A 12,706-nucleotide genomic window follows, 5' to 3' on the forward strand; every position below is an offset into this window, starting at 1 on the left:
GTTCTGGTTTGTAGATATTATAATACGCCCGTGTACTGATGCATTTTTTGGACTTGTTTCTTGATGTGTTGGCAGTGTATGGCAAAAACAAGCACTACGCGGCGATAAAGACGGGCAGATCCGATTTCCATGGACAACAACCGTTCTTCGAGTTCACAACTTTCAAAAAGAAAACAAAACAAACAAGTACAACTGGACCAGCTGGGCGGATTACGGTGTTTAATGTCATCAATCCTAACATGGAACAGAACCAGATCCTCGAACACCAGCGTTGTTGCCGCAGATTGTGTGTCTAAATTGACCTTGTTCAAATTTGAGATTTGAATAAGGTCAAAAGGTAACTGAAGCCCGACACGTAAAACCAGAGATAAAAAAACTTTTTGGAGAAAAAAAAACAACTCTGGAACCGTGTTCCCTCAACGTATGCAACGCTACCTATTCTACTGGAGGGTTTACAGTAGTAGACACGCAGAGTACATTGTCACAAAATGTCCATATCCCGTTCCAGAAGAATCTTCTGTCCATGGAACGTCTTCTTGGCAGTCGTCCTGCCTCTGGGGGACTTCAGGGTCCATGTCCGCCCCCAGGACGATGGGCATCCACGCTCCTGATAACAAAGGTAAAAATATTTTACATCAATGGTACTATGTGTATTAATGCAAAATATATGACTACACGAGAAAACAGCTCAAACATGAAACTCAAGTTGTGACTTTGCAGTAGACGTCATGGGAAACAAGGAGGCATTTTATGTTTTCTTTAAAAGACCGTTTGAAAATACACAGTTGCTTCCGTGTGCGACGGTTCTACTAATAAAGGTAAATAGTATTCTACATCTGTTATACTTCCCACGCAGATTAAGACTGCATGAGTGTTGTTTTTACACCGCTTTTAGCAATATTCCAGCTATATCACGTTGAGAAGCAACAAATATATTCTTCACACATCATTCCCATATGGAAAATTGAATTAGGGGTGTTTGGAGGGTCGTGAGCTGACGCTTTAACCATTCGGTTATTCGACGATCCCCTTACATTTAAATACAAAGCAAATATGTCGGGACGTGAAAACAAAATTTAATCTAAATATTAAACTGAAATATTGAAATACTTTACCAGCAGTCAGCCAGTACACTGACTTTCAAAGTGACCATCCGGGACTTGCTTTGCCTCGAACTACCTATTGAAGGACGGAATGGTGGGTTAACACTAAGTTATACTATCTATAGATAGCATCGTACAGGGCATGCACGAAGGGGGCCCTATCTACACTAACCCCTAATCTACCAGTCAAGTGCAGTCAGCATTGGGTCTACTGGGGGTGCTGAAAAGACTGGGGCCACAGAGTGTGCCAACCCTAAACTAGCTGGGCTGCTATAGCAACCATCCTGACTGTACAGTCAGGCCCTAGCACCGAACCTACTCCATGTACGCTCGGCAGGGGGCTACGCGGAGAGCAGACGTACTATGGAGCCACCATGAGACAAAAGCTCATCCCATCGGTCCCTTGGAAAGCCAGTGTACTAAGTCCAGGTGGATGGGTTCAGAGGGACACAACACCAAATCCAGAGTGTGCCAGGGTCCCTGCGTCTGAAAGAGACGAGCCATGCATAAGCATCAGAAATCACATTTCTCACGGATGTAGATTGGTTTAACAACATCGAGTAAGTGTGGTTTTATGCCGCTTTGGCAATATTTAAACGACGGGCCTCAGAGGTGGGCGCGAGGCATAGTATTTAAGTGGGAACTCGAACACAGGCACTGAACATAGCGTGCCAACACTTAAACAACTAGACTATACTACCACTCCATTTACATGCAGAAACCAGTATCAACCTTTCCAATCTATACCTAAATGGCTGTGATTTTGCTTGTCGTTAGAGGCGACTAACGGGATCGTGTGGTCAGGCTCGTTGACTTCTTGGTTGAAACATGTCATCGGTTCCCAATTGCGCAGATCGATGCTCGTGTTGTTGATAATTGGATTGTCTGGTCCAGACTCGATTATTTACAGACCAACACCATATAGCTTAATATTGCTGGGTGCGGGGTAAAACTAAGCTCACTCACTCCTAAATGGTTGTATACTATGAGAGAATGAGTGTGCACTATATAATCAAACAAATATTTTCTTCCAAATAGAGTTGGAAACACCTGCCTGTCTGGTCCTCTGTCGCCTTCCGAAGAATCCTTGATCCACGTGTGTCCATGGAATATCTTCTTGGCAGTCGTCCTGCCTCTGGGGGACTTCAGGGTCCAATTCTGCCCCCAGGACGATGGTATCCACGTTCCTAATAGTAAAGATAACGAACAGGTTAATGTTTCATATCACTGATACTTACTACATGGATAATGAATATCAAAAGTATATGCTTTTTCGTAAGAAACCCACCTGAAACACAAATTGTAACTTGCGCATGACATCATTGTCAACAAGAATATATTGTATGTTGTCTTCAAAAGATAGTTTGGAGAACTTGCCTTCCCGGTAGTCTGGCGGCGTTGTGGTCGTTGTCCTGCCGCCAGAAGAGTCCATGGTCCACCTCTGTCCATGGAATATCTTCTTGGCAGTCGTCCTGCCTCTGGGGGACTTCAGGGTCCAATTCTGCCCCCAGGACGATGGTTCCCTGCTCCTAATAGTAAAAATGAATATATTTTACATCACTGGTACTTACTGTGTATATAAATGCAAGTTATATGACTACACGTGAAATAATCTCAAACATGAAACTCAAGTTGTAACTTTGCAGCAGACGTCATGGTAAACAACGATGCATTGCATTTTATATTTTCTTCAAAAGATTGTTTGAAAGAAACAGTTGCTTGCCTAAGCGACGGTTCTACTAAAAAAAGGCAAAAAACAATTTACATGATTTATGCTTCCCACACAGATTATGACTGCGTGAGGGTACTTTTTACACCGCTTTTAGCAATATACCAGCTATATCACGTTGAGAAGCAACAAATATATTCTTCACACATCATTCCCATATGGAAAATTGAATTAGGGGTGTTTGGAGTGTCATGAGCTAACGCTTTAACCATTCGGTTATTCAACGATCCCCATAGATTTAAATGCAAAACAAATATGTCGGGACGTGAAAACAAAATTTAATCTAAATATTAAACTGAAATATTGAAATACTTTACCAGCAGTCGGCCAGTACACTGACTTTCAAAGTGACCATCCGGGACTTGCTTTGCCTCGAACTACCTATTGAAGGACGGAATGGTGGGTTAACACTAAGTTATACTATCTATAGATAGCATCGTACAGGGCATGCACGAAGGGGGCCCTATCTACACTAACCCCTAATCTACCAGTCAAGTGCAGTCAGCATTGGGTCTACTGGGGGTGCTGAAAAGACTGGGGCCACAGAGTGTGCCAACCCTAAACTAGCTGGGCTGCTATAGCAACCATCCTGACTGTACAGTCAGGCCCTAGCACCGAACCTACTCCATGTACGCTCGGCAGGGGGCTACGCGGAGAGCAGACGTACTATGGAGCCACCATGAGACAAAAGCTCATCCCATCGGTCCCTTGGAAAGCCAGTGTACTAAGTCCAGGTGGATGGGTTCAGAGGGACACAACACCAAATCCAGAAAGTGCCAGGGTTCCTGCGTCTGAAAGAGATGATTCATGCATAAGCATCAGAAATCACATTTCTCACGGATGTAGATTGGTTTAACAACATCGAGTAAGTGTGGTTTTATGCCGCTTTGGCAATATTTAAACGACGGGCCTCAGAGGTGGGCGCGAGGCATAGTATTTAAGTGGGAACTCGAACACAGGCACTGAACATAGCGTGCCAACACTTAAACAACTAGACTATACTACCACTCCATTTACATGCAGAAACCAGTATCAACCTTTCCAATCTATACCTAAATGGCTGTGATTTTGCTTGTCGTTAGAGGCGACTAACGGGATCGTGTGGTCAGGCTCGTTGACTTCTTGGTTGAAACATGTCATCGGTTCCCAATTGCGCAGATCGATGCTCGTGTTGTTGATAATTGGATTGTCTGGTCCAGACTCGATTATTTACAGACCAACACCATATAGCTTAATATTGCTGGGTGCGGGGTAAAACTAAGCTCACTCACTCCTAAATGGTTGTATACTATGAGAGAATGAGTGTGCACTATATAATCAAACAAATATTTTCTTCCAAATAGAGTTGGAAACACCTGCCTGTCTGGTCCTCTGTCGCCTTCCGAAGAATCCTTGATCCACGTGTGTCCATGGAATATCTTCTTGGCAGTCGTCCTGCCTCTGGGGGACTTCAGGGTCCAATTCTGCCCCCAGGACGATGGTATCCACGTTCCTAATAGTAACGATAACGAACAGGTTAATGTTTCATATCACTGATACTTACTACATGGATAATGAATATCAAAAGTATATGCTTTTTCGTAAGAAACCCACCTGAAACACAAATTGTAACTTGCGCATGACATCATTGTTAACAAGAATATATTGTATGTTGTCTTCAAAAGATAGTTTGGAGAACTTGCCTTCCCGGTAGTCTGGCGGCGTTGTGGTCGTTGTCCTGCCGCCAGAAGAGTCCATGGTCCACCTCTGTCCATGGAATATCTTCTTGGCAGTCGTCCTGCCTCTGGGGGACTTCAGGGTCCAATTCTGCCCCCAGGACGATGGTTCCCTGCTCCTAATAGTAAAAATGAATATATTTTACATCACTGGTACTTACTGTGTATATAAATGCAAGTTATATGACTACACGTGAAATAATCTCAAACATGAAACTCAAGTTGTAACTTTGCAGCAGACGTCATGGTAAACAACGATGCATTGCATTTTATATTTTCTTCAAAAGATTGTTTGAAAGAAACAGTTGCTTGCCTAAGCGACGGTTCTACTAAAAAAAGGCAAAAAACAATTTACATGATTTATGCTTCCCACACAGATTATGACTGCGTGAGGGTACTTTTTACACCGCTTTTAGCAATATACCAGCTATATCACGTTGAGAAGCAACAAATATATTCTTCACACATCATTCCCATATGGAAAATTGAATTAGGGGTGTTTGGAGTGTCATGAGCTAACGCTTTAACCATTCGGTTATTCGACGATCCCCATAGATTTAAATGCAAAACAAATATGTCGGGACGTGAAAACAAAATTTAATCTAAATATTAAACTGAAATATTGAAATACTTTACCAGCAGTCGGCCAGTACACTGACTTTCAAAGTGACCATCCGGGACTTGCTTTGCCTCGAACTACCTATTGAAGGACGGAATGGTGGGTTAACACTAAGTTATACTATCTATAGATAGCATCGTACAGGGCATGCACGAAGGGGGCCCTATCTACACTAACCCCTAATCTACCAGTCAAGTGCAGTCAGCATTGGGTCTACTGGGGGTGCTGAAAAGACTGGGGCCACAGAGTGTGCCAACCCTAAACTAGCTGGGTTGCTATAGCAACCATCCTGACTGTACAGTCAGGCCCTAGCACCGAACCTACTCCATGTACGCTCGGCAGGGGGCTACGCGGAGAGCAGACGTACTATGGAGCCACCATGAGACAAAAGCTCATCCCATCGGTCCCTTGGAAAGCCAGTGTACTAAGTCCAGGTGGATGGGTTCAGAGGGACACAACACCAAATCCAGAAAGTGCCAGGGTTCCTGCGTCTGAAAGAGATGATTCATGCATAAGCATCAGAAATCACATTTCTCACGGATGTAGATTGGTTTAACAACATCGAGTAAGTGTGGTTTTATGCCGCTTTGGCAATATTTAAACGACGGGCCTCAGAGGTGGGCGCGAGGCATAGTATTTAAGTGGGAACTCGAACACAGGCACTGAACATGGCGTGCCAACATTTGAACAACTAGGCTACACTACCACTCCATTTACATGCAGAAACCAGTATCAACCTTTCCCATCTAAACTTAAATGGCTGTGTAGTATGAGAGAATGAGTGTGCACTGAATATTAAACAAACATTCATAAAGACGCAAATTTTCTTCCAAATAGATATGGAAACACCTACCTGTCCGGTCCTCTGTGGCCCTTCCGAAGAATCCTTGAAGACGTCCTACCTCTACAGGATTTCAACACTTTCTGTCCCCACGACGAATATTTCACATCACTGGGAGTCGGTGCTCAGACTCCAAGCGGGCTTCAGTCGCTCGCTTAAAGTGTGCAGCTGGAAACAACAAAAGGCAAACTAGCCACCTTACGCAACCTAATCCCAGTCGCCGAACCCGAAACAATGGGTTAAAGCTATTGAAAACACCTCAATCACACGTGTTTGCACAGAGACATGTTTTCTGATTTAGCGTGAGCCTAGTAAAACCTGGTAATATTCTTTATTGAAACAAAACGAAACAAAAATTTCGTTCATTAATTACAGATTTAGTTATGTAAGACAATATAATTAAAACATAATCAGCGGCTAATGCAATACAGGTATGGCGCAGTGTAAATTCAAAATTGCAAGTTAAACCCAAAATGACATAGATGTATGGGTCATTCAATACAAATGAATTAAAACAAACTGTCATCCGTGGGTGGGAATGTTGCAAATTGTGATGTGCTTATCACTGCTCATCGCATTCGTGACTCACTCGTGTTATTCTGCGATTGCAGTCTGTTTGCCGTGAAAACGTAGTGTTGAATGTATCTTTAAACAAAAACTAGAATAAGGTTAAATTAAGATTGCAAATTCTTGTAATATTACCCTGCCAATTGAACATTTAATTCTCAGAATTGTATTCAACTTACGATGAACGTTGTTTAACAAACGATCATAATTTTAAATCACTTTCTTTGTTTGTATTACAAGGGTGTATATGTACATTAAATAAAACGCCGAGAAGAAGTTGGGTTGGTCTAAGTTAACGCCCATCACGTACCGCGCGTGCTCTTGTTTCACCGTTCTAATTGCTGCGCTTACCCTTGCAAAACAAACCAGTAATGACGATTTGAATCCATGGTCGTTTGTTAAACAACTTTTATCCTATGTTAAATAAAATTCTAAGACTTCAATTTTCAGTTGGCAAGATCAAAAACGTGGATTCGAAATATTAATTTCACTATGTCTGGTTTACTTTTTGTTTAAAGTGAGAAATCATCTCAACATCGTATACCACCATACATGTACATGAGACCACCATCACATTCACCAATACACGGCGCACCACCACCGGCATTAAATGGGACACCAAAACATCCACCAATGCATGGGACACCACCACATGCATCACTACATACAGACACCACAGCCACCGACACAACATGGGATGCAACACAGCCACCACTAACTGCGACACAACTACATCCATCACTACACCACTGGAACACCCAAACAACATCTATCACTGTATGCATGTCATCATCAAGATATGGTGCTATGGTGGACACTGAAGTGTTTTAGTCCATCATGTTTAGTGGTGGGTTTGTTTGTTCATCCTTTCCTTGTGCAAACTAGTTCTAAAGATGTGTTCTGATGCGACATGCATCCTTGAAAGTAAAATATGTATTTTATTGATGGACATTGGGAGTTTACATGACATTGCTTATAACATAACAATTTCACTCTTGGAAGTGTCATTACACTTAACGACGAAAACAATGATTCTGTTGAAAGCTCTGACAAATTATTAAAAACAAAAATGCAAATATTAAAATTAAAGTTATAGGAGCAATGTCAGGCTATTACCTTCTACGAGGAATGCATCCATCAATATCCACAAAAACAAGTGATATATAATTCATCTGCAGATTTCCCAAGTGATGTGTCTTTTAACAGTCTAATATACGTGATGTGTCGTTTCAGGTTTTTCACATTGCTGTATAGTTTCATTGGTTACCCAAGATAGCACACCTGGCAACTAATTGCATAATGTGCGTCATTCTTTTTAAAAAGTTATTTACTTAGCCAATAATGAGCAATCAATGTATTGGCGGTTAATCCTTTGAAAGAAGGGTGTTGTTTTACATAGACACAGACACGACATAGTGTATTCAGTTTAGATTAATAAATGTACATACACAAACACTACCTTTCGACAAATGTTTAAATCCCCATGAAACTAATTAATCAATCAGCGTGTTATCGGTTAATCCTTTGATCGACCCAGACAAAAGAAATGCCAAGTGGGGGGCCTTTGTCGGGTAATCTAAGTGGCATTACCACTAATTATACCTGTTATAAATTCATTAACTGAGCATCAAGTGAATGATAGCAAATAACGTGTAGGTTTATACCACCTAACACGGATTACAACCTAGCGACACCAAGTGATTTTGACAGAATCGTCTATGAAAACAAGGGTTGTAACTCGAAAACTAGATAAAGCAGGAGACAAAACTAAATGATAGTAGATTGTGAGAACATATAGCTTTCATTTTTCTCAACAGCTTTCGCGATTTCAGGTTTGTACATACCTGTAAACGAAATAGTTTAACCCCTGAAATGTAGATGAATACTGTACAGACCCTCATTTCTATACCCACTATTACGTCACGGAGACGCACCGCTCTGATTGGTTGAAATTTCGTTTGCGGCTGAGAATTGTGCACTGTTTACAAAAAGGTCGATATAAGGTAATTAAAGATCGAAATGAGCATTTTTAATGACGGGGTTTCATTTATAACGATGTCAGCAAGTGATTTTGCATTTGTACCCTATTAGAGTATATATGTGACATTTAATAAGTTGTCGTAGCTTTCAACAGAATCATTGTTTTCGTCGTTAAGTGTAATGATGCAGACGACATACGCTATGATTCACATAGGAAAGCTATGAAATGTCTACATATTACATTCCTCTTATACATTTGCAGATCGCTTCTTTTTATTAAGTTTCAAAATGCATACAAGTATGATTATAAAGTAATTAGGATTATGAGACCAAGTATAAAGACGTTTATTGACAAGTGTCTACATACTGGTGAGTGAATGTTAGAAACCAAGTAAATTTAGCAAGTGAAGAAATTTATCGCGCAGTATTTTCACTTCGTCCCCGACCTCGCTTAGGTTATGTTACAGGTTGTGTCATGCAAACACCTTTTGGTAATGATTCGAATACATATTTATGTAGTTTTGATTTTCTAAGTTGATGAGAACAAACCATACATAATCTCATTAATTCAAATGAATTTGATTTCACGATTTTCAAAAATGGCGGCGCCCTGTCTTGGGATGAATGCTATTTAAGTTTGTTTTCACCGACTTTCAAAAGGACAATTACTTTCTACTGGTAGTAAAATATGTATTTTATTGATGGACATTAGGATTTTGCATGACATTGCCTATAACATAACAATTTCACTCTTGCAATATAAATGTCACTTCGACCCCCCACCTTGCTTCCTTGGAAGAAGTCCTTATGTTAAAAGTTGTGTCATGCAAAATCCTTTTGGCCATGATTCAATTGCATATTTAACTACCAGTAAAAAGTAGTTTTGATTTTCTAACTTGATGAGAACAAATCATAATCTCAATAATTCTTTAGCCCGTGACTTCACGATTTTCAAAATGGCGGCGCCCTGTCTGAGGATGAATGCTATTTAAGTTACAAAATTTTACAAAAACAAAATTACTTTCTACGGGTAGTAAAATATATATTTGTTTGATGGACATTAGGATTTTACATGACATTGCTTATAACATAACAATTTCACTCTTGGAATCGGTCAATATAAGGGGTCAAGATAATATTACTTACGATGATATTGTCACTTCGACCACAACCTAGTTTCATGCAAAATCCTTTTGGTCAACAATGTGTAGTAAGCAGTCTTGATTTTATAAACTCGATGAAACTTGAACTCCATTTTCTTTCCTGGAAGCGTGGTAGGGGGCGAACCATCCGATTTAGTATACACCACAGGCTTCCACAAAGCTCATTTCGCTCACACTAACAACCAATTTCAGCACAAACTACGGAGTCTGGTGGAAATCTGAGCATAGTGACACCATCACCCGACGCCAAGGAACAATTGACGGCAACACAACAATTCGGCATGTCTTTGGTGACGTCGAGAAATCAGGAAAATGACGAGCTTCCTACACATTTTCTATACATTTAACGAGAAATCGTTCCTTCTATGACGTCACTGTAGGGCTCTGGCGACAGAGTTACGTAACCTGTCTGCGGTTTCGTTTGCGGGCGAGAGAGAAGCAGACGGCTTTTTAGCAACTTTTACGCGCTTGGTATTGATTAACCACAAGTTGTTTTTTTTAAAAATGGTGTTTCGTTTATGACTAACCAAAAGTCTTTCACATGCAGTGATAAAAAGAGTACCAAAAATTGAATGTAGTGGTCCTTTAAGATCTGGTTGCAGGCAATAGAACATTTAAAGTAATACATGTTTTATATAATTGTATCAAATTCCGATTTAATCCCTTAAAATTTAATATTCCTGTGAAATTCCAATATCTTAATGACCTTTCTTGTGTCTTGTTTCAGGGAAGGGCATATTCGGTAGACTGGATCAACTGCACAAAATGAGGACAAAATAATATAGGACTTCACTAAACGTGAGAATCCTTAAGAATGGCTTTAAAACTAACATTTTGGTTGATCCAACCTTCACTAATTGTCAAAACGCTTCACTCACTCACTCTCTCAGCTACTCTGGACGTTGGGATTTGATGGCCGCGTTTTATGCGTATACGATCTGGAACATTCTCTGACATTCTCTGATTGATATTACACTGGGGTATTTTGACCTGTTTCCAAAGTGTGTTAATAAGACGCTGCCAGTTGTAATGAAGATTTGATTTGGGATGGTTTTATATTCAAACTGTCTACAAGATATAATGACCGACAGAATCCTGATTGTCACCTATTTGTGTGAATGTCGTTGGTGAGTTTCAGATGACTGTAATAAGACAATTCCCATTGTCTAATGTTCTACATGTTCTGAAGTGGGATAGAGTGATAACACAGATTGTCATATGACGAACGGAATCGCCGTACTTCAAATGTGTGCAGACATAATGTAGTTGGACATCAGATGCAATACATTTGTACACAGTTTCCTCCAGGTCAACTCAGTCCGCAACCAAACGAAACTCGACCGCATTATATTCTTAGTTACTTTGATATTCCGTGCAAATATTCTCAAAACCAAATGAATTGTTCTTAAGAAGGTTGTACTACATTTCTACTCGGTTCTGAAAGAGCGCAATGAATTCTCATCAAGTTCTACTCGTTGTGCGTTTATGTAGGTCTCACACAGGTCTTACTATGTCAACACTGTGTGCATTACGATATGAGTGAGTGAGTGAGTTTAGTTTTACGACGCACTCAGCAATATTCCAGCTATATGACCGCGGTCTGTAAATAATCGAGTCTGGACCAGACAATCCAGTGACCAACAACATGAGCATCGATCTGCGCGATTGGGAACCGATGACATGTGGCAACCAAGTAAGCAAGCCTGACCACCCGATTCCGTTAGTCGCCTCTAACGACAAGCATAGTCGCCTTTTATGGCAAGAATGGGTTGCTGAAGGCCTATTCCACCCCGGGGCATGTTTATGTCGATGTTTCCATCTTGAAACTGATAACGGAAATAAGATTTGGCTGGGTACTTACAGAAATCAAATCAGGACATGCGCATGTTAAGATCGTGGTAGGTCTAATTCAGAACGGATATAAACTGACTAAAGACGGGGTTGAACTGCTTGAAAACGTTGTTCACATGGGGTGAAGGTCCATTTCCTCCCAGCCCAGGTAATACCAACTGTCTGGGGATTGGGCACAGATGAGGTAGACATATTGACAAATATTTATGATCAAACGAGCATTGTAATTTATATAATCATTACACCTAATATCCCGTTCAGTCTCATTTTACAGTTATTGTTAAGACAGGTCAGTACGTCCTAGGAACTACAGATGTACCTTGGTGTGCCTCGGGCCTACCAGCATGTAGCATGGCCGGACCAACAGAACTCAATCGTTCGTTCGTATGTGCGACAAGACTAGACTTGTTGAGAGGACCCCGACTTTGACCGACTCTTGGCTGGCATACCTGTCCCAAACAGCATCAACTTTAATGCAGTCAGTTCGATTCCGAATTTATCTCAATGCATATCAGCCAAGTCTCCAAATTTTGAAGCAGTTCCCTTTCTGCGCATTTGCAGTTTTGCCATTCCATTTAACTATATGAAGAGCCAGCATTCTCTCATCTGCTAGCATGCAATAAAGCACCATACACTCCCGTTTAAAGTTAAACCAGCCAATCGAAAGCCGTCGTTACACTTGAGTGCATATCCACCCGCTCTGACTGGGTTCGGTCTCCCGAGGGCTCCGTTTCGGGGGAAGTAAGCCCAAGTACAAAATATTGCACTTTTGAATCGCGATTGTACACTTATAATTGTGTTGTTTTTTTTTTCTTTTTTAAAAGCAGCAATGTATATTATATGTCATGAATAAGTGATAAATGTGTTTTAATTATGTTTGATTTTTTTGGTTGCATGTGACCTTTAAGGGAGCACTATCAACATTAAAAGAATGTTGAATCAATACGTTTATGCACAAAAAGTAACCTGTAAATAAATTATAGGGGGCAGCTGTACCCTTGCTTCCTCGGCCCTGTACAGACAGAGTTTAGACGCAGTTATGGGCCGTGAAGATTAGCGTTCTAACACTTTGGATGATTAGGCAAATGACGCTTTCATAAACCATTCTATTGGAATTTAGGTCTTTTTCGATACTGTA

This window comes from Haliotis asinina, chromosome 5 (assembly GCF_037392515.1).
Source record: "Haliotis asinina isolate JCU_RB_2024 chromosome 5, JCU_Hal_asi_v2, whole genome shotgun sequence".
Taxonomy (NCBI): Eukaryota; Metazoa; Mollusca; class Gastropoda; order Lepetellida; family Haliotidae; genus Haliotis; species Haliotis asinina.